This window comes from Trichomycterus rosablanca, chromosome 2 (assembly GCF_030014385.1).
Source record: "Trichomycterus rosablanca isolate fTriRos1 chromosome 2, fTriRos1.hap1, whole genome shotgun sequence".
NCBI lineage: Eukaryota > Metazoa > Chordata > Actinopteri > Siluriformes > Trichomycteridae > Trichomycterus > Trichomycterus rosablanca.
Window position 1 is genome coordinate 61,832,886 of NC_085989.1, and position 20,172 is coordinate 61,853,057.

General features: G+C 36.4%; 1 long non-coding RNA gene across 1 annotated transcript; it reads right to left on the reverse strand.

Annotated features, from left to right (window-relative positions):
• Positions 1-12,126: 12,126 nt before the first annotated feature.
• Positions 12,127-13,170, reverse strand: LOC134300176 (uncharacterized). Its single transcript, XR_010007325.1, has 3 exons — positions 13,113-13,170; positions 12,916-13,026; positions 12,127-12,198 (listed from the first exon to the last, which is right to left on the reverse strand). It is a non-coding gene; the product is annotated as an uncharacterized LOC134300176 (long non-coding RNA).
• Positions 13,171-20,172: the final 7,002 nt, after the last annotated feature.

Here is a 20,172-nt window from a genome sequence, read left to right on the forward strand (position 1 = left end):
ATGGCAGGGGGGCCTCGACAACATGAACTCAACCACTCACCTCACTGCCCCCACAGTGGCTGCACTCGCCAGGTCGTCATTATTATATTACAATATTTTATAGTTAAGTAAAATTAAAAGAACTAAAACTGCATTAAAATAGCGGAGGCAGGAATTTGGACCTGAAGTGTAACTTCTGAGTGACTTTTAATTCATTCTGATCAGCTATCAGCAGATGCAATTTGTTGATGGGGCCCAACATTTTTTTTGCACTGGGGCCCCTGAGCTCCTAGTTACACCACTGGTGTTACATCTAGAAATTATATTATGAGCGGCTGTTTACAGTAGCACGGTTATGAACAGGTAAAGATCCTCACTTTTACCAGATCATGTGAACAGACTCATTTTAAATAACTGGCTGAAAGATGGTAACTGTTAACAACATACAGGCATTGTCTGGCTTTCTAAAAATAAGTTAGACTAAATAATTTTATCATATTTTTATGAATGTTTTTATTGGTAAACATGTTCTTGCAATTAAAAATGTGCATAACTGTTCAAATTTTGCTTAGTTATTAGTTTGCGATTAATTGTGATTAATTTGGTTCTTTAATCGTGATTAATCCAGATTTTAAAAATGTATCGCGTGACAGCTCTAATTATTATGTTCATGTGTGTCTTTAGTCTATTGACTATTTTCAGCAGCAGTATTAAACACATTTTGCACTAACGGCTGCTATCTTGTGGACTGTTACAGTTTTTGTGGACAGTTGGTTGTTCAACAGTAATTGAATAAATTTTTTAAATGGTATCTTTTGTTGAATTTTTATTACACAATACTTACTCTGACCTTTTTGAATCCTGCACCTGAAAAATAACCCAAAGTTAAAAAACTAAAACTAATACTAGAACTAATGAAAACTAAACTAAAACTAAGCATTAAAAATAATAAAAAATAATAAAAACCAGCAAACTCACTCTAAACACTAATTAAAACTAACTGAATTAGAGAGAAAAAAAGCCACAATGAAATAAAACTAAACTATAATGAAAAATCCAAAACTATTATAACCTTGGATGGGAGAACCTATCAGAAGACCACCATCCAGGCAGCACTCCACAAATCACGCCCTTATGGTAGAGTGGCCAGACGGACGCCCCTCCTTAGTAAAAGTCACATGACAGCCTGCTTGGAGTTCCAAAAGGCACCTAGAGGACTCTCAAACCATGAGGAACAAGATTCTCTGGTCTGATGAAACCAAAAATAAAGTTGTTGGTCTGAATACCAAGCATCATGTCTGAAGGAAACCAGGCACCTGGCTAATACCATCCCTACAGTGAAGCATGGTGGTGGTAGCATCATGATGTTGGGATGTTTTTCAGCAGTGGGACCGGGGCGACTAGTCCTGATAGAAGGAAAGATGAATGCAGCTCAGTACACCCAGATCCTTGATGAAAACCTGCTCCAGAGCGCTCTGGACCTCACACTGGGACGAACGTTTACCTTCCAACCTGACAATGACCCAAAGCACACAGCCAAGAGAACAAAGGCGTGGCCTCTGAGAAAGTCTGTGAATGTCCCTGAGTGGCTCAGCCAGAGCCCAGACCTGAATCCAATCAAACATCTATGGAAGGAGCTGAAAATGGGCGTGTATCGACACTCCCCATCCAACCTGACAGAGCTTGCAAGGATATGCCAATAGGAACAGGCAAAAATGTCCAGAAACAAGTGTGCCAAGCTCGTAGCTTCTGTACCAAGATGCCTTGAAGCTGTAATTGCTGCCAAAGGTGCATCACCCAAATATTAGGCTCAGGGTGTGTACAGATATGTAACCCCTAAATAAACCATTTTTATCAGTAAAATAAAATTACATATTTTCTAAACCCTGTTTTTATTTCATAATTATTGGTGATTGTGTTTAGATGTTTAAGGCAAAAAAAGAACGTGATCTATTATAGAATGAGTTTATAATGTAATACAATGTGGAGAAGGTGAAAGGGGTGAGCAGAGCTTCTGGCTTGACTGTACTTCAGATCAGTAGAAGAATCTCTAAAATTGTTTGGATGCTCCACTAACCAGTCTTAATGAATAACCACTTAACCACTTAATCTTATTTAACCACTCCTTAGTAATAAATAAATAAAAATAATGAAGTATTTTTCTAAACGTTACTTAGTTCCAATCAGGAATCATCAGCCCATACTGAAACCCTAATGCACTAACACACCATGAGATTATACTGACCTCAGATCAGTAGAACATCCTCCACCTTTAAAGTTAGGTGGTCGTTCTATTGACTTGTTGCTCTTCATGGAGACACAGCTGGGTTCAGGTGAATCTGGTCTTGCACCCTCCATCACACTGGAGTACAGATAAAACCGATAAATAGATAGTATATAAAAAAGCACAAGGGTACCTGAAAGTTTTAGTTCAGATAAACACCTCCAGGTACATGATAATGTAATCAGACAGCTAGCTTAACTAGCAGTTGGTTTAGTTAATCTAAATTCACCTCTTGCTGTGTTTATGTAATTACAGAACAGAGGAGGTGAAGTAGAGAAGTAGAGATCAGCCATGTCCCTTAAACACCCAAGGGAAATGGGACTTGATCACATCCAAATAATGCTGTAGACATAGCACGCCAGGCACTAAACATAACTCTAAACATAACTACAGTGCACACATTGTGAGCTTTCTTAGGTCTATACAAGTACTGTAGACCCTGAGAATCTTATGCTACTATTTCACAACCACTGTCTGATCTGCTTAAAGGGAACCCTGGACAACATGACCCTGTTGTACATGCAACTGCTTTTGTGAAGCTAAAATCAGCCTTGGTATTGGCACCAGCTCTTGGCATTTGTGATCCAAACAAGCTTTAGGAGCATGGTGGTGGTATGAAACGGCCAATAGTTTACCATTTAGCTAAATTGGATGCTGTGACATGCACAATGGGTCAGTGTTTAAGAGTGGTACAGACCACCGATCTTCTACTATTAGTATTTGTGCCACGAATGCTAGAAAAAACAGTCAATAGTCAAAAGTTTCTCATTCTGTGTCAGCACTGCTCAGTAATGGTTGTGTGTTGTCAGTGACAGTCTCCAGATGTGGTGTTAGGTAAAATGTCAAGGTGTCCATAAACTTTTGGTAACTTGTCCTTCTCTGACCTTTTAGTAATAGTAAACCACATGACCTGTCTCCCCCTCTGAATACTAAACAACCCCAACACCCTTAACCATTATCTTGGTTCTGCTTGTAAATAATTCTCTTTGGTCCCAGCAAGTGAGCTTAAACATAGCCTCACATTCACATGTACACATCTTATCTGCTCTATATAAACTCAACCCTCCCTGGAATAAACTGGAAGCTTCCTCTGATTGTAATCCACAACGAACCCATGAACAACCCTTCCTCTTTTATAATGTCTTCACTGACATAGCAGCTTCTTAAGAGTTTCAACTCTTGATGCAATGTTCTCATACATGTTTTTGTTTTATGTATACTAGTGTTTTTATTATTAGTATTTAAAAAAGAAATATTCATCCTGAACAGTGTTTTCAAAACTAGATTAGACCAGATTTCCGTTTTCTAAAGACGTGTTCGTGTGGATGACAGAATAAAAACATCCGTGTTGGTGTGGACAGGGTCTAAATGAGCTGTATTTTCAGGCAGTTCCTCTTACAAAAAACATCAGATCATAAAAAAATCAAAACTTAAAACGTCTCCATTAAGTACAGATTTATAACATTCACATTACAACACAATCACAATACATTTTATATTCAGATACTCACCGTGATTTTCTGGAAAACTTCTTTACGTTTCTCTCCTCCACACTAAATGAAAATCCAACTTTTACTTTCACTTTCACCAAACCGGTTTTAAAGCTGCATTCAACTGCTCCTCCAAATCTCCCACTTTCTGAGTTCAATAGTCGCGAGTACGTATCTAACTCTGCACTGGATGGGATTTTTAATCAGAAATTAATCAAAATGATATTTTTATTCGTGTGAATAAGATTGAACAGCTTTTATGTGTTGCTACTGAAGAACAGAAACACAATTATCATGTTCTGTAAGAAGCTTTCTTTATTTATGGAACTTTTCCTCCTCTACTGGTGTTTTAGAGTGATTCATTATTTTCTTCTTTAATTCCAGTTATTGTTTTGATTGGTTAGTTTATTCACATGACGTGGCCAGGTTATAGTTCACGGTGTGATCAGGAAAATCATTAGATGTTACAGGTCATGCGGTCAGCTTACAGTTCCAGCTATCCCATCATTCCCTTCTGTTGTTTGTGCCTTGGAAAAGTATCACTTGTGGGTTATATTTATGTTTACATTTAACTATAATATTACATTTACATGGAAATGCTGCCAATGTCAACAAACAATGACTGACAGTTATTTGCACTATTTACAAGTGATGTAGAGTTACTTGCATATCATTTGAATAAGGCATTTGTATGGTATAATTTTGTAGCTGTTATTTACAATATTATATTTGTGGATGTTCTCTGAATAACATTCAATATTCTAACTGGAGCTTCTGTATCATTTCAGTTTTACTATATTGTTTCTTGAGAAATGAAGACGACAATAAAGAGCATTTAACTTTACTCCAGCTTCTGACTTGTTCTTGGAACTTTGTTAGCTATCTGTTGATTTGTGTACAGACACACACACTGAGGACAGAACAGTAAAAAAGCGTCTTCACGGCGGCCACTACAGCATTAAGAGGAACAAAGCATCGTGCACGCTAAACTCCACACACGCTAAAAGCCTTCATATCCACCTTTGTGTAATTTATGATGTCATATACTAGTGAAGCTGGATTGGAACAACTATCCAACATGGATCATGGCGTCACAGAGAAGGACGCTGAAACAAAATCACAGTCTTCCACCTCGTCCACCTCCTCTAGATCCTCCTCAGCTAGCAGGGCAGCAGCCAGGGCTCGTGCTAAAGTGGAAGCTGCACGTGCTCGCGCCCCTTTCTTTCAGCGAGAAGCTGAATTAAAAATAGCAGAAGCGAGTCTAGCTGCTAAGTTATCGGCTTTAAAGCATGAGAAGGAGGCAGCAGCAGCAGCTGTGGCAGAAGCTGAAGTCCTTGAGGCAGCAGCAGAGAATGAAAGTAGAGAGGGCAGTAGGAGTCACTATGATACAGTTCACGTTACCACACAGCGCACCTGTGACTATGTTGAACGGCACTCCAAGCTACATCCTGGTGATACAGAGCCTCCTTGTTGTCGTTCATCAAAACTGATGTCCACACAGACACTGAGGAGCACACCCCTACACTCTAAAAAGTAATTCAGATGGCCTTTAGCCAATACTTAAATATATGCACTGCTGTATGATAAAAAATCAAGTTACATTATATTACAAAATTTTTTATCTGCAGTTGTTATTTTATTGAGTTCTGATAATGCACAAATTATAAGTGTTGTTTCAACACACTATAATGAATCACATGAACTTAAGATATTTGGTTAAACAATAAAGAACAAAATTTAGCTTCTAGCAACTTAAAATACATACACTGTACGACTTAATTTTCTCAGTAGTTTGAATTCGCCCCGCCCACACGGACAGAAACGGTCTGTGTTCTCAAGGCGCGCTTTCTTCATTTTGGAGTGAGTTTTTTACAAGCAAGGTGAGCGTTCTAACCGTTACAAACATTTTTAAACCTATATATCTAGAGATTTCACTTTTGTGATTTGAATAATTTGCCCGCTCTGCAGGTGAATGTCGGTAGGCACAAACTACAAGAGTGAGAGAGCGGGAAAGAGAGAGTTTGAGTGCTATGCAAATTAGCTAGCTAGCTGGCCAGCTTTTCTTCAGCCTGGCATAGACCGACACACCATTTGGTGTTATAAACTGAGTAAAACTTGACTTTTTCATGGATTAAAATATTTCCATTGACATAAAATTTCGCTGGTGAGCTATTAAAAAGGTATTTTTTGTCTAGTCTATTTTGCGATGTTTGTGTAGCAAAAGTAGCCAACAACTATGCTAAGGTTAGCTAGCTAATTATTACGTGTTTGCATTCTAGGTAAAAAATAAACTAAACAATAAACATTACTCATTTGTTTAATGCATATCATTTTTCAAATACTGATATGTGGAATTTGTTTTTTCATAGTTTTTATTGTTGTCCACTAATGGGATTTGTTAAAAGTAGTAATAAATGATTTTTGGTAATAATTCATGTTTCCATGTTCTTGTATCATTGTTTAAATTGTTTTACATTCAGCAGATTCAGTGCAATGCTAACAAACATTCAAATGAATGTTTAGAGATATTAGGCTACAGGATGTTGGATCAACGTAATTCTACGAGCAGTTGGCATAACTCAAAAAGACTAATGCAAAATGTTGCCTTAATTTTTTTTGTTGACCCAATGTTTTATTTAATATTAACAACTTTTAAGTTAAATGAATATTAAATAAAACATTGGGTCAACAAAAAAAATCAAGGCAACATTTTGCATTAGTCTTTTTGAGTTATGCCAACTGCTCGTAGAATTACGTTAATCCAACACAATATTATAGGTTTGGTGGATTAGCTTTCCATAATTCAGTAAAAAGCATTTTTAAATAACATCAACTTAAAAATATCTGTTCATGTTGACAGTTATTAAGTTTGTGTAATTTAAAATATTGTGTTGGATCAGCATAATTCTATGAGCAATTGGCATAACTCAAAAAGACTAATGCAAAACGTTGCCTTAATTTTTTTTGTTGACCCAATGTTTTATTTTTTAGAGTGTAGGCTCGACAGCGGTGCTTCTCACGTCTTAATTAAGAGTGGTGTTTTTTTACAATAAAATGGTGAGCACTGGTTCCAGTGACTGGAGTTCATTTCACCTCAGATTCTGGAGATTCTTTATGCAAAACTACATGAGATAGAAAAAACTTTCACTTTAACCTCAGTGTCGACTACTATAATTAAAGCCCCGCCTAATTCATGACCAGAAAAATCACATGACATCACGGACCGTGAAATGAGCCTTTTCTTGTGAAATATGCAATTTGCTGTGAAATTCACATTTTAATGTTTGTGTTTTGTGATTTAATGCTTTTCACTCGCATATCGCATGAAATATGAGGCGTAATATGCAATATGAGGCGTCCTAGCAATTATACTGCAGTAAATCTAGTGTAACTGACTTTCTGTTGAAATCACACAACATTTTCTATGAATTTAGTAGCACCCCGAATATAACCCTCCATATGAAATAATAACATGCTGCAGTTTTAAACTCTAAAAGGGAAATCAACGATAGTACATCAGTCAGTTCAATCTGTAATTATTGCTACTGAACAATTATGTCTGGTACGTCTTTGAATATTTAGTTTGATCATCTTTTATTGATAGATCTACCAAAAGTGTGGCTGTTAGGTGACGGCTACATTCGGCGTGGAAAAGAAAGAGCAAGGAGGACCATAGGGACCAACCTGGGTGTCTGTGCCGAGGTCGAGTGACTTGGCTGGGGTGGATCGAGGTGGCATTCTGTTGTCCCTCGTTTTAACAGCTGGCTTTTAGGAAGAACACCCCCAGATGTTCTGCTCATTCACTGTGGCAGGAATGACTTGTGGAAAATAAAGTTCCTGCATCTTGCTGCAGAAATCTAGCGGGACCTTCAGGATCTCCTTCGGCATTTTCACAGTGGTGTTTGTATTGTTGTTAAATATTTAAATTATTACAAATCATTTGTTTTTAAAATAACATTAATATCTGTTTTGTTTATTACATTTCAAAAATGAAAAGAACCATTTGCATCATGATGTAAAATAATAACTTATTAAATTTTTCTATTAAAACTAGTGCAGAATGAAGCTGCATTTATGTGCATGAATTTATAATCTTGTTGTGTGTGTGTGTGTGTGTGTGTGTGTGTGTGTGTAGTGTGTGTGTGTGTGTGTGTGTGTGTGTGTGTGTGTTTATTGTCATGAGCAGAAGAATAAAGTGCATCTGATAAAAGATGATGAGGAGACTCTCAGCACTACAGAAGAGTAAGAAAACAATCAGAAACATAAACTTAAATCACCTGTATGGAGAATGAACATCAAATCAGTGTAGAAGTGAAATGATTGAAACTGTAGCGTCCACTGTAGGGGTCCATATGCATTTAAATAGTGACTGTAGTGACCACTACGCTATGACCACTATGTCAGAGGGTTCATATTATTATTAGTCATTAACAGAACTGCTACACTTGCTGCATCTTTTATCAAATACTGACATTATCATCATCTTCTATATTTAACATCATTAATAAGAATCATCACTTTGTTTCTCATCATTTTAATCTGTTGGAGTTTATTGCTTTAATCAGTTAGCTGGATAAAATGTCTGGTTAAATAACCTAGTGGTTTATGTACTGGACTAGTAATCGAAGGATCGCTGGTTCAAGCCCCACCACTGCCAGGTTGCCACTGTTGGGCCCTTGAGCAAGGCCCTTAACCCTCAATTTCCTACACAGTATACTGTCACAGTACTGTAAGTCACTTTGGATAAAAGTTCTGCTAAATACCAAATATGTACATGGAAATAAAAGTGACTATATACCATTTCAAAAACCCACTGGTTACTGGTAGAAACATCACAGGATCACAGTGGATTGTGGGTAATAGCCTGTACAAAACTGTGGTCTGATTTGGACTTGGGGACCCAGGACCTCCACTGTTTGATGTCTTTTTAGGTCTGTTCTGACCATTCAACAAGGTTCCTTTCAAAGTTCCAGGGTGAGAATCATCCAGAAGAGACTTTCTTCCACCAGTCCTCTAAACATCCTGTGGTTCTGTAGGAAGGCGTCCTCACTTCAAGACCTCACTAACGTCTGTAATTTCCCAGTGAAGATCCTTGGAGATTCTCTGGTCTCTTGAGTAATCCTCCTCATGTTCTCCTCCAGGCAGAATCTCAACATCTCCAGTAGCTTTAAACATCTTTAAGCTTCTGCATTACAGGCCAGATAGTGAACAGCATGCTAATGCATCAAGCTAATGCAGGGTTTTCTAAAGCAGTCCACATGGACCCTCACCCTGATCCACAGCTCTTAACTCACATGTACCAGGTTCTGAGTGTTCAGTCTAACAGATTCATTCAGCTGCTACCAGGAACCTGATGGACTCTCCAACCTCATTACTTCAGTACTGATGTATAGAAGTGCGGATGTGCGAGTGTCAACAAGTTATTTTATAATTAGTCGTATTGGTTTGCTTTGTATCATTTAGTTATGTAAGTAAGTTTCATTTGTGCGTTGTTCAGTTTTTCACAACGCTGTTAACACCGCTGCGGGGCTGTGTTGTGAGGCTGGACCGATACACCGCTGCTAGGATATGCTAAGCTATCTATTATGTTCTAAGGCCGCTACGCTATTTAAACTGTACTAACTATCATAATACAAGGACACTGGACAACATGCCACCCAAGAAAGTCAATAACATATCTGAGGAAATAGAAGAGATAAAAAATTCTCTGGATTTTATGTCTGTTGAACTGAGTAAAGTGGTGAAACAGCAGAGCATGCTACTGGACTTAATGGAGGAAGTTAAAGAGTTAAAGACCATAGTTAAAGAAAAAGACAAAATCATTTATGGATTAGAACGAAGAATTGATGACCTGGAACAGTATACAAAGATGGAAGATTGAATAATAAGCGGACTGGAAACTTCATATAGATCCTACGCCAGTGTAGCTGAATGCAAAGATGGTGAAGACGTCTCATCAGAGGAACTGCAATCTCTGGAATGGCAGGTTAAAAAGTTCTTTGAAAGCAAGAAAATAAACTTACAAACTAACAATATTTCAGCTTGCCATACTCTGCCCAGAAAAAACAGCAAAACAAAGCCTGCCATAGTGGTCAGGTCTGTGAATAGAAAGCACAAGACTGAACTACTGAGGCAGGCAAAGAAGCTGAAGGTCAATGATCAATGAGAATCTTACCAAAAAGAATGCAGATATTGCAAGACAAGCACGTATACTTAGAAAACAACATAAAATACAAGCCACATGGACTAGGAACTGTAAAGTGATGATACGGCTAAACGGAACACCGGAGGAAGCCAAAGTAATTATGATAAAAGAACTGAAAGATTTGAACCCATATAAATGAAGAATTATATAAAGCACACTGCTTGTCCTTATTTTGTATTGGATAGCTGTGCATTATTGTGATTTGGATTGTGTGACTGTATATTAATTAGACCTTACAAAATGGCAGACCTTAATGAGGATTATTTATTTCCATTCAGTGATGTTAATGATGAAGAGTTTACAGATAACAAGGATAGTGTGGGGGATCTTCCACACAAACTATGGAGTGAGTATGATCATTTGAGTTTTAAAACATTTGATAACACTGAACAGAAGATGTATAAGTTTGGAAATGACATTGATCCAGAAATCCATTTCTACAATAATATCAACTACCACTGTGAGTATTACACCGAGGAACAGTTTAACAATAATGTGAATATGGAAGGTGCTCTATCAATAATACACTTTAACAGCAGAAGTCTCTATAGAAACTTCACTAAAATAAAGGACTATCAACGAAAATTTAAAAAGTTTAATGTTATTGCAGTGACTGAAACCTGGCTTGATAATGAGAAAGTAAATGACGTGGGACTGGATGGATATGAGTTTTTTACAGTAAATCAGAACAATAAAATCGGAGGAGGAGTTGCTCTGTATGTTGATACAGATTTAAAATGTAGTATGGTTAAAAGTATGTCAACTACAATAGAAAATATATTAGAATGTATAACTATAGAAATTGATATAAAACAATCAAAAAATATATTAATCAGCTGTGTATATAGAACACCAGGGACTTGTTTAATGACCTCATTTAATGATATAATAGCTGGTTTGATTGAGAAATTGAGAGATAATAAGGTGCAAATTGTATGTGGTGATTTTAATATCGATTTGTTAAATCCAAATAGACATAGAAGTACAATAGATTTTATCAGTACAATGTACAGCAACAACGTATTCCCAGTGATTACAAAACCAACAAGAATAACAACGGACACTGCAACATTGATCGACAATATATGTAGGAATAGAATTGAAGGAACAATAGTAGGTGGATTGCTTATAAATGATATAAGTGACCATCTTCCAGTTTTTGCAATCATTCAAAAATGTTTAAAGGTAGAAAATAAACACAGATTAAACAATTTTAAAGTGATCAGACATAGAACTCCAGAAACTATCACTGCCTTCAAGGTGGACCTAATGAAACAAAACTGGACAGAGGTTTATGCAAATGATGATCCAAACAAGGCTTATAATGCTTTTATGTTCACATTTGTTCAGTTATATGAAAAAAATTGTCCGTTAAGAAAAGTTACAAGAAGGTATAAATATGCTGACAAACCATGGATTACTAAGGGAATAGCAAATGCATGTAAAAAGAAAAACCTATTATATAAGAGATTTATAAAGTATAGAACAAAAGAAACAGAAAACAAATATAAAATATATAAAAATAAACTAATAAGTGTTATGAGATTTAGTAAGAAGGAATACTATCAGAAATTATTGGAACAGCATAGGAATAACACCCAACGAACATGGAGTGTACTAAATAACATTATTAAAAAGAGTACAAAAAGAGTAGATAGCCCAGATTATTTCATTAATGAAAATAATACAATGCTAAATAATACGAAGGAAATTGTGAATGAATTTAATGAATACTTTGGGTATAATTTAGCAAAAGAAATTGTGGAGCCAAAAAATAAGAAGAGTGTAGATAAAGATATTGCTTATAAAAACCACCACCAAATGTTTATACGGGGAACTGATGAAAATAAAAATACTGGATATTGTAAAAAAATGTAAAAATAAAAAGTCCACTGATTGGACTGAAATTTATATGACATTAGTTATAACTATCATAGAATCTATTGTGAAACCTTTTACATATATCTGCAATCAGTCTTTCCAAACAGGTGTATTTCCTAATGAAATGAAAACAGCAAAAAATATTCCGATTTATAAAAATGGTGACAGACATCAGTTCTCCAATGATAGACCAGTTTCCCTGCTCTCCCAGTTCTCAAAGATTCTAGAAAAACTATTTGTAGATAGGCTTGACAAATTTATAGAAAAACATAATTTATTTAGTGAACATCAGTATGGCTTTAGAACAAATAGTAGGTCTACCTCGATGGCAGTGATGCAACTGGTAGAAGAGATCACAACTGCAATAGATAATAAAGAATACACCGTTGGGGTTTTTATAGACTTAAAAAAAGCATTTGACACTATTGACCATGATTTATTAATGAATAAAATGGAGAGATATGGTTTTAGAGGAGTAGCATATTCATGGCTCAAGAGTTACTTATGATGAACGATATCAATATGTACAAATAAATAATATTAAATCAAAACTAATGAAAGTCACTTGTGGTGTTCCACAAGGCTCAGTGCTTGGACCTAAGTTGTTTATATTGTATATGAATGATATCTGTACAGTGTCTACATTGTTAAAATTTGTTTTATTTGCTGATGACACTAGTTTATATTGTTCTGGGAAAAGTTTGGAACAGCTTCTGAATACAGTGGAAAGTGAATTGAATGTGTTAAAGAAATGGTTTGATATTAACAGGCTATCATTGAATTTAAATAAAACAAAATTTATACTTTTTGGAAATCGAAAAATCAAGAATGAAGTTACAATTATGATCAATGATGTTGAAATAGAAAGGGTGTATGAAAATAAATTTTTGGGCGTAATAATTGACCATAAATTATGTTGGAAACAACACATAAGTAATGTGAAAACAAAAATGTCTAAAACTATTGCAATACTGACACACTACCATATTATTGCTAGTTTTGTATCACTACAGTGCACACGGTACAGTACCTAAATACCATTCGGCCAGTGTGAATCCCTTATGATCTTAGCTTACCTCTGATTGTGCACACTTTTCCCAGAGATGAAACTTGCTCGACCTACTCCCCTTGTAGTAAACATGAAACGGGCGATATCGATGTTTTCCACGCCTTGATCACCTCTGACTCTTTACAAAGGTCATAAAAAAGTAATAAATGCATTGCATTGAAGTGCAATGGCATGCAGTAGTATAAAGCTTTAATTAGCTCTTACCTTGAAGGCAAGCCATGTTTTTCAACAGCATCCAAAAAGAAGGTTAGGCCAGTTGATGCTTTGTTATTGCTGGCAACGTCCAAGTACATAACCTGAAGTCAAAAGTAAAAAACCCCATTAACAACACAAATCTTTTGATTAAATAGGCAGTTAAGATCATGAAATAACATAAGAATCAGAAACTAACCTTTCTTGAAAACGACTATGTTATACCTAGTTTAGGGAAATTAGAATTTCTATTATTAGTATTTCCATTAGTAACGTTACATTTTTAAAATATAACTGCACATTATAAGCAACCTACCTAATGAGTTAGTGATTAGTATCCACGTGTACCAGAGAAAGGGGTGCCCTAACTGAGTAGCTTCTTCTGACCACACAGCCTAACTGTGTCATTCTGGATATAATCCCAAAAGCATCTATTCTGTGCATAGAGGCCTTTAACCTGCTCCACTGTCCTCTGTAGCCTAAGGACCTTAGTCTTCCCATTACTAATCTATAGCCCACATGAGGCATCTCGGTCTTAATATTGGAAACTACCGTCTCAAGCTCCTGGTCACTCATTGTACTGTATGACCCCGACACAGAAAAACCAGATTCACGCATCCTCCGAAAAACCCTTCTTTTGCTCACCCCTAATAAATCTGCTATACACTGAATTGGAAGATTAATGTCCAGCAAGGATTTCAGCCTTTCTAGTTCGATCGCTAATTCAGGGCGTCCGATCACTCGTGGAAGTGTGTGTACTCCGATGGATGACATTTCTGTTTCCACCTGTTCAATCACTACAATGTGAAGCTGCTTGAGGGCATTTAATATATTCTCCGGAATGTTCATTTGTTCCGCTACTAAATCAATAATAACCATTTCATGTGTGCAAATGAAATGTAAATAATCCAAATCAATGCATGAGGCAGATTGGCTTAATACATACTGCAATTTATGTAGCAACTCCTCCAAAATGTCACGACGTCTTAATCAGGCCTAGAAAACAAGAAATTTAGGATAATTAGAGATACAGGTTAAAAGATGAGTATATGTCTGATTATTATAGCTTTAAAATATGATTTTGTGTCATTGTTAACTTTATTTAATAAAATAAAAAGTGCTCTCGACTTTTGGCACTAATCTGACGCCATAGACTCCCGCTCACATTTTGAAGCGATGTCCCAATACACCAGAAAACCATGAAAACCGCTTAACACAGTGTTAACCTCAAACTCACTCACTCGCCCCCTGTAGCCCGGTCCTGGTATTGCCCCTGTGTATCCTCACTCAGAGCGGTAGAGAGAACAGAGTGGCGACACTCCCATAGGGAACCGTTGGAAAGGGGGCGGGACATATTTTCTGCCCAGCTTCCGGGTTGTGGAGCTCTGTATAGTTCCAAACAACCCATAGAGCCCCATTCATTTCCACTACTTATCAAACATTTTTAGCTGTATGTTGCTTTGTTTTAAAAAAATTATGAATTTAATGTCATTAATATACTTAATACTGTTATTGTTTAGCATTTGCTCAGCACTAAATGTTACATGTTTATCTTAATTAATAGGTATAACCCAATTTAGCTTAGTCAGTTAAGCTTAATTAATGACACACGAGTCTTTTCACCTAAAATGAGTTGATTAATCAAGATTCTTGTTACAGAAATGATCATAAAACATTAGAACCACAATAAATCATTATACTTTTACTTTCATACTTAAGTACATTTGAAGGTAAATTTAGTTTAGTACTTTAGTGGAGGTAAAGAGTATTTTTACTTTTACTACTACTTTTACTGGAGTAATATGTTACCTTGGATATCTCTACTTTAACTCAACTACATGGTTTGTCTACCTTGTCCACCACTTACATTAGACAAAATGAACTAGTGCATATTCATAATGAATTCATTAATGTATTACATGTAGGAATCAATTATTAATCACTCATGAAATAAGAGATGAATGAAGCTATTTCATGTACCTGCACTATAATGTTTTTGGTACGGTAATGTGTTTATCAATCTGTTCATTCAGTGCAGGTAAACCTTATGAATCCAGCACATGACTTAGTGTTTAGCAAAAATGATTATTATTATGAATCCTCAGGAAAGTGAAGGGAGATTAGTTTATGCAAAAATCAAAACATAAAAAACTTTAATGTCTATACTGTATATTGTCTCTACTACTTAAGGATATCGCATTATGTAATGTATGCTAATATAATGTACTGTGTGTTAACAAGAACGACCTATTAAGTCATTATAAACATCAATCTTCCACTTTATATACCAAATTGACATTAAAGCAGATGCAGTAAATGTAAACGCAGTTGAAAATACCCAGAAATTGTACAAATGTTTATTATTTGCCGTTTAATATTTCATTTACTGCTGCCTGTCCCATTTGAGAACATGACAGCGCCGGGTTTGTTTGGAACTATTGAGGGTTACATGAACCACGTGACCGCGTAGCGGCGAGATCAAGGAGTGTCGCAACTCTCTCTATCTACGGCTCTGTCCTCACTGTTAAGATTTGCGACCGCTGATTGGCTGGGCTTCGGTTTGGCTTCTAGAGCTGTGATTGGCTACAAGCGCTGTCAATCAAGTATATCGCCGCATCTCATTGGTCGGAGCGCCACCATGCAAAGATGGCCGTACACCGAATTTCTCATCGCTTTAACAAGAGAACAGATTGAATGAACAGGTAAGAAAATTACTTTATAAACACTTTACGATTCTTATTTTCTTGTCTTGTTTAATTTATCAGCATTTATAGATGCATTAGATGTGCATACGTAAGAAATGAGTTTTCATGAGGTCTTTAATGATAACTGACGCTAGCATATCTATGGTATTTAAAGTGATAGTAGCATGAAGCTACAGGTGCATCTTAATAAATTAGAATATCATCCAAAAGTTAATTTATTTCAGTAATTCCATATAAAAAAAAAAAAAGTGTTTACACTGTGATTTTAACACCATGAAATGTACTGTGTAGGATTTGGAACAGCCTCCTTCTCAGGAGCGCAGCACAGGATGATGTAAAATGCTGCCTATGTAGAGAGCGCACTAGGTTTTCCAACACACCCCATGACAGCGTGTGCAATTAAGATTCGTTTGTTCCGACTTTAGAAGTAACTTTAAAAAAATAACTAAATGTAATATTGTCGTCTGATTTACGCATCGAACAACTATTGTTTACACAGCGGCGACACAATTTCCGGAGGTTCGGTAATGAATTAAGAATATGTCATGTTACGAGCTACTATTTATGATTTAATGATTGTTAAATTAGTAACTTCAAAAATATTAAACTCAAATTCAATATTTTAAAAACCTGTGGCGACCCCCCGGTTGTAAACCACGGGATTAGTTATTAGATTCATTGACTAATAAAAAAAGAATTGTTAGCGTAATTGATTAAAAAAATAATCGTTCTGTGCAGCTCTAAAAATGTGTAATGACAAAATATTTTATTATTTAAATACCTTTACTGTTCTGTATTATACATTTTATAGATCGATGCGTAAATCAGACGACAATATTACATTTAGTTATTTTTTTAAAGTTACTTCTAAAGTCGGAACAAACGAATCTTAATTGCACACGCTGTCATGGGGTGTGTTGGAAAACCTAGTGAGCTCTCTACATAGGCAGCATTTTACATCATCCTGTGCTGCGCTCCTGAGAAGGAGGCTGTTCCAAATCCTACACAGTACATTTCATGGTGTTAAAATCACAGTGTAAACACTTTTTTACTCCCTGGGAATTATCCTAACAACCGTCAGTGTTAAAATGGACATAGAGGTGGAGTTATCTGTCAGAGTTAACAAATCATGTGCAGTTTCATCTCTCTGCAGTGAATGTTTTGCCTCACGAGATCCGCCGCCTAAAAGGTGTTGGTAGTTAGCCAGCTTACTGAGGACGATTGCTTTGGGCGCCATTTTGTAGTGAAATAAATGTGCAGACTGCAGTTTGGTTTGCTAACATGTACTGTATTCTCAGCTTCAGTAATACTAATCAAGTTGAGGTTTGGAGGTGAGCAGAAGTTCGTAAAAATAGCCAGCGCCAATGTTAGTTTGTGCGACTTCATCAAGGAAGGTAATTTAAGGTTTGGTGGTGTTTAGACTATCAGTTTTTATTAACCTGATCAGTCCACACATTTTAGCATGATTAAGTTTCCTAAATGTAATACCTAAATGCTCGTCATCCCAACATTCCCTAGCATTGTACACTTTTATTTGCATTGTGTTACTGGAAATAAAAGAAATTTGTCTCCATATTTAGTCATTTAAGTGTTTATTGGCTAATAATTTTCAGATTTGAATCTACTTGCGGATCGTTTACTGGTATTTTTTTATTAAAATGATTGTTTTAATCTGACCTGCAACAGAGAACACTCATGGTTTTACCATTGGGTGAAGATAGTTGAAATGTTACCCCTTCAGTCATTTATTTAGCCCATGCTTGATTAATCCTGGCCTGCTAACTCATTTCCTGACCATTTAATAAAATTGTCCAGGAAAATGAAAACCGTTTTCAGCTAAAGTGTGTTCAGTCTGTTTTATTACAGGTGTGTGTTTGTTTCTTCCTTAGCTTTCCTTACATTTGGAATTACATCCACTAGACAGACTGATGCCAGGCTGTATGATGAGTTTGGCACTGAAATTGACGAGGATGTATTTAAGGAGGTCATGAAGCAACCAAATACAGGTGTTTTCCAACTCAAAGTGGACAGTTCAGCTATTGGTCATTTTCAACTTGGATAAATAGTTATTAGTTTCGGCTGTGTGGCGGTCAGACTATCACTTTGTGCCTCAAAGTTACATTTATGATGCTACTCAGTAGTGACATTTAGGCATGTCAGGAATGTTGCCATGGCACGAGCACTACTGAAATAGCGGTGTTGCTCCTGCTAGCCACTGTATTATCCTAAAGATGTTTGCACTGCTTAGACAGTAATTTCTATCACAGATCCAATGAAAACAGGAATATGTGATTTGGCTTTATATGCTTACTGTTATAATGTAAACGCAGTGAAAGTGCTCTCCCACTATTGCTTTCTTAGAAAACTAAAATGACTCCTACCACCTCTGCCACATTTTTGTTCCAAAAGTGGTAATGTGTGAAATGAGCGTATAAATTATTATTATTTTGATTTTTTGACAGAATCTTCTTGGGTTACTTCAGCATCTTCAAGTGCATTAAGTTCAGTGGAGAATACAAATGCAGAATCTAATCCTGTTATTCTTACTGATGAGAGCCCATTAAGAAGGCACCACCGAGCTGAAGATGAAGCCAAGAGCTGAAGAGTTTTGCTGTTTGATTTATAAAAAATGTTTTTGAGAAGTTTGTTTATTAGGATTTTAACGTCATGTTTTACACTTCGGTTACATTCATGACAGGAACGGTAGTTACTCATTACACAAGATTCATCAGTTCACAAGGTTCACCTCACGAGTACGTCTTTGGACTGTGGGAGGAAACCGGAGCACCCGGAGTAAACCCATGTGGACATGCAAACTCCACACAGAAAGGACCCGGACCACCCTACCTGGGGATTTAACCCAGGACCTTCTTGCTGTGAGGTGACAGTGCTACCCACTCAGCCACCGTGTTGCCCTTGAAAGTAGTAAATTACTGTTTAGTTAAAATGAATGTGTGATTCACTTGCAACTATAAAAATTAGAATGGCTATCAGCATTTTTAGCTGCTTCCACTAATGGATAGGTGTCATTTAACTGGCGTTGTCTAGATTAATGTTGAGCTTCACAGATAACAATATGGTGGTTGTGCTGTTTTTTGATGGCTTTCTTTATAGCTGGTTTAAAAAAGAATGCAGACTAAACCTGGTGGGGAAGCAGTCATCAGAGAGTACAACAAAACCAAAAGCCTGACTGACCGTACCAGAAGGAGGATGGTCAATATCCTCACTGCTGATATGACTGAAAAGCATGGGTATGATGTATTTAAACATTTCATCTTGTTTCCAAAAAAACTTGGTGACACCCTTCACAGAAAGTGTGTCCAACCTTTAATTGGACAAATAGGGATAGAATAGAATTGAAAAGCTTGTTGGTGTACTCCATAGAACAGGGGTGAAGGCAAGAATCCAGCAGAGTTTGCTGATTTCTAAACTCTTGCAAAAATACCGAAACCTGGTAATGAACTACTGAGGAGAATCAGGTGTGTTTGTTTTTAGCAGGACCATCGCTAAACTATGAGGAACCCGGCCTTATAGGACTGTTTACAGCTACCCGGTCCTTCCTCCATACACATTGTTCTAAACCTAAAATGTTAAACTGTTGTCCTTGCTTATGTACTTTTTTTTCTTCTTCTTGCCTTTCAATTTCAGGACGTCTCCCCCAAGGCACATAAGGGAAACTTATGCACAAGGAATTGTTGCCCTGTTTCCACATCTTCATGATCCTCCATGATGTTTTTGCACATTATCATAATAGATTGATCTCATAATGGACTATATTTCACATAAAAAGAGATGTACACTACCAGTCAAAAGTTTGGACACACCTTCTCATTCCTGTGGTTTTTCTTGATTTTGTTTTTATTTTCTACATTGCAAATTAAAGCTGGAGACGTCCAAACTATGAAGGAACACGTGTGGAATTATGTAGTGAACAAAAAAGTGTTAAACAAACCAGAATATGTTTTATATTTTAGATTCTTTAAAGTAGCATCTTTTGCTCTGATGACAGATTTGCACACTCTTGGCATTTTCTCAATCAGCTTTATGAGGTGCCACCTGGAACGGTTTTCAATTAACGTTTGTGCCTCGTCTAGAGTTAATTTCTGGAATTTCTCGCTTTCTTAATGTGTTTAAGAGCATCAGTTGTGCTGTGCAGAGGTAGAGTTGGTAAAATATAAAACATATTCTGGTTTGTTTAACACTTTTTTGTTCACTACATAATTCCACATGTGTTCCTTCATAGTTTGAATGTCTTCAGCATTAATCTACAATGTAGAAAATAATAATTAAGAAAAAACATCGAAGAGAAGGTGTGTCCAAACTTCTGTGATGGTCTTTCAACATATTTCATAATGAGCTGTTCATAA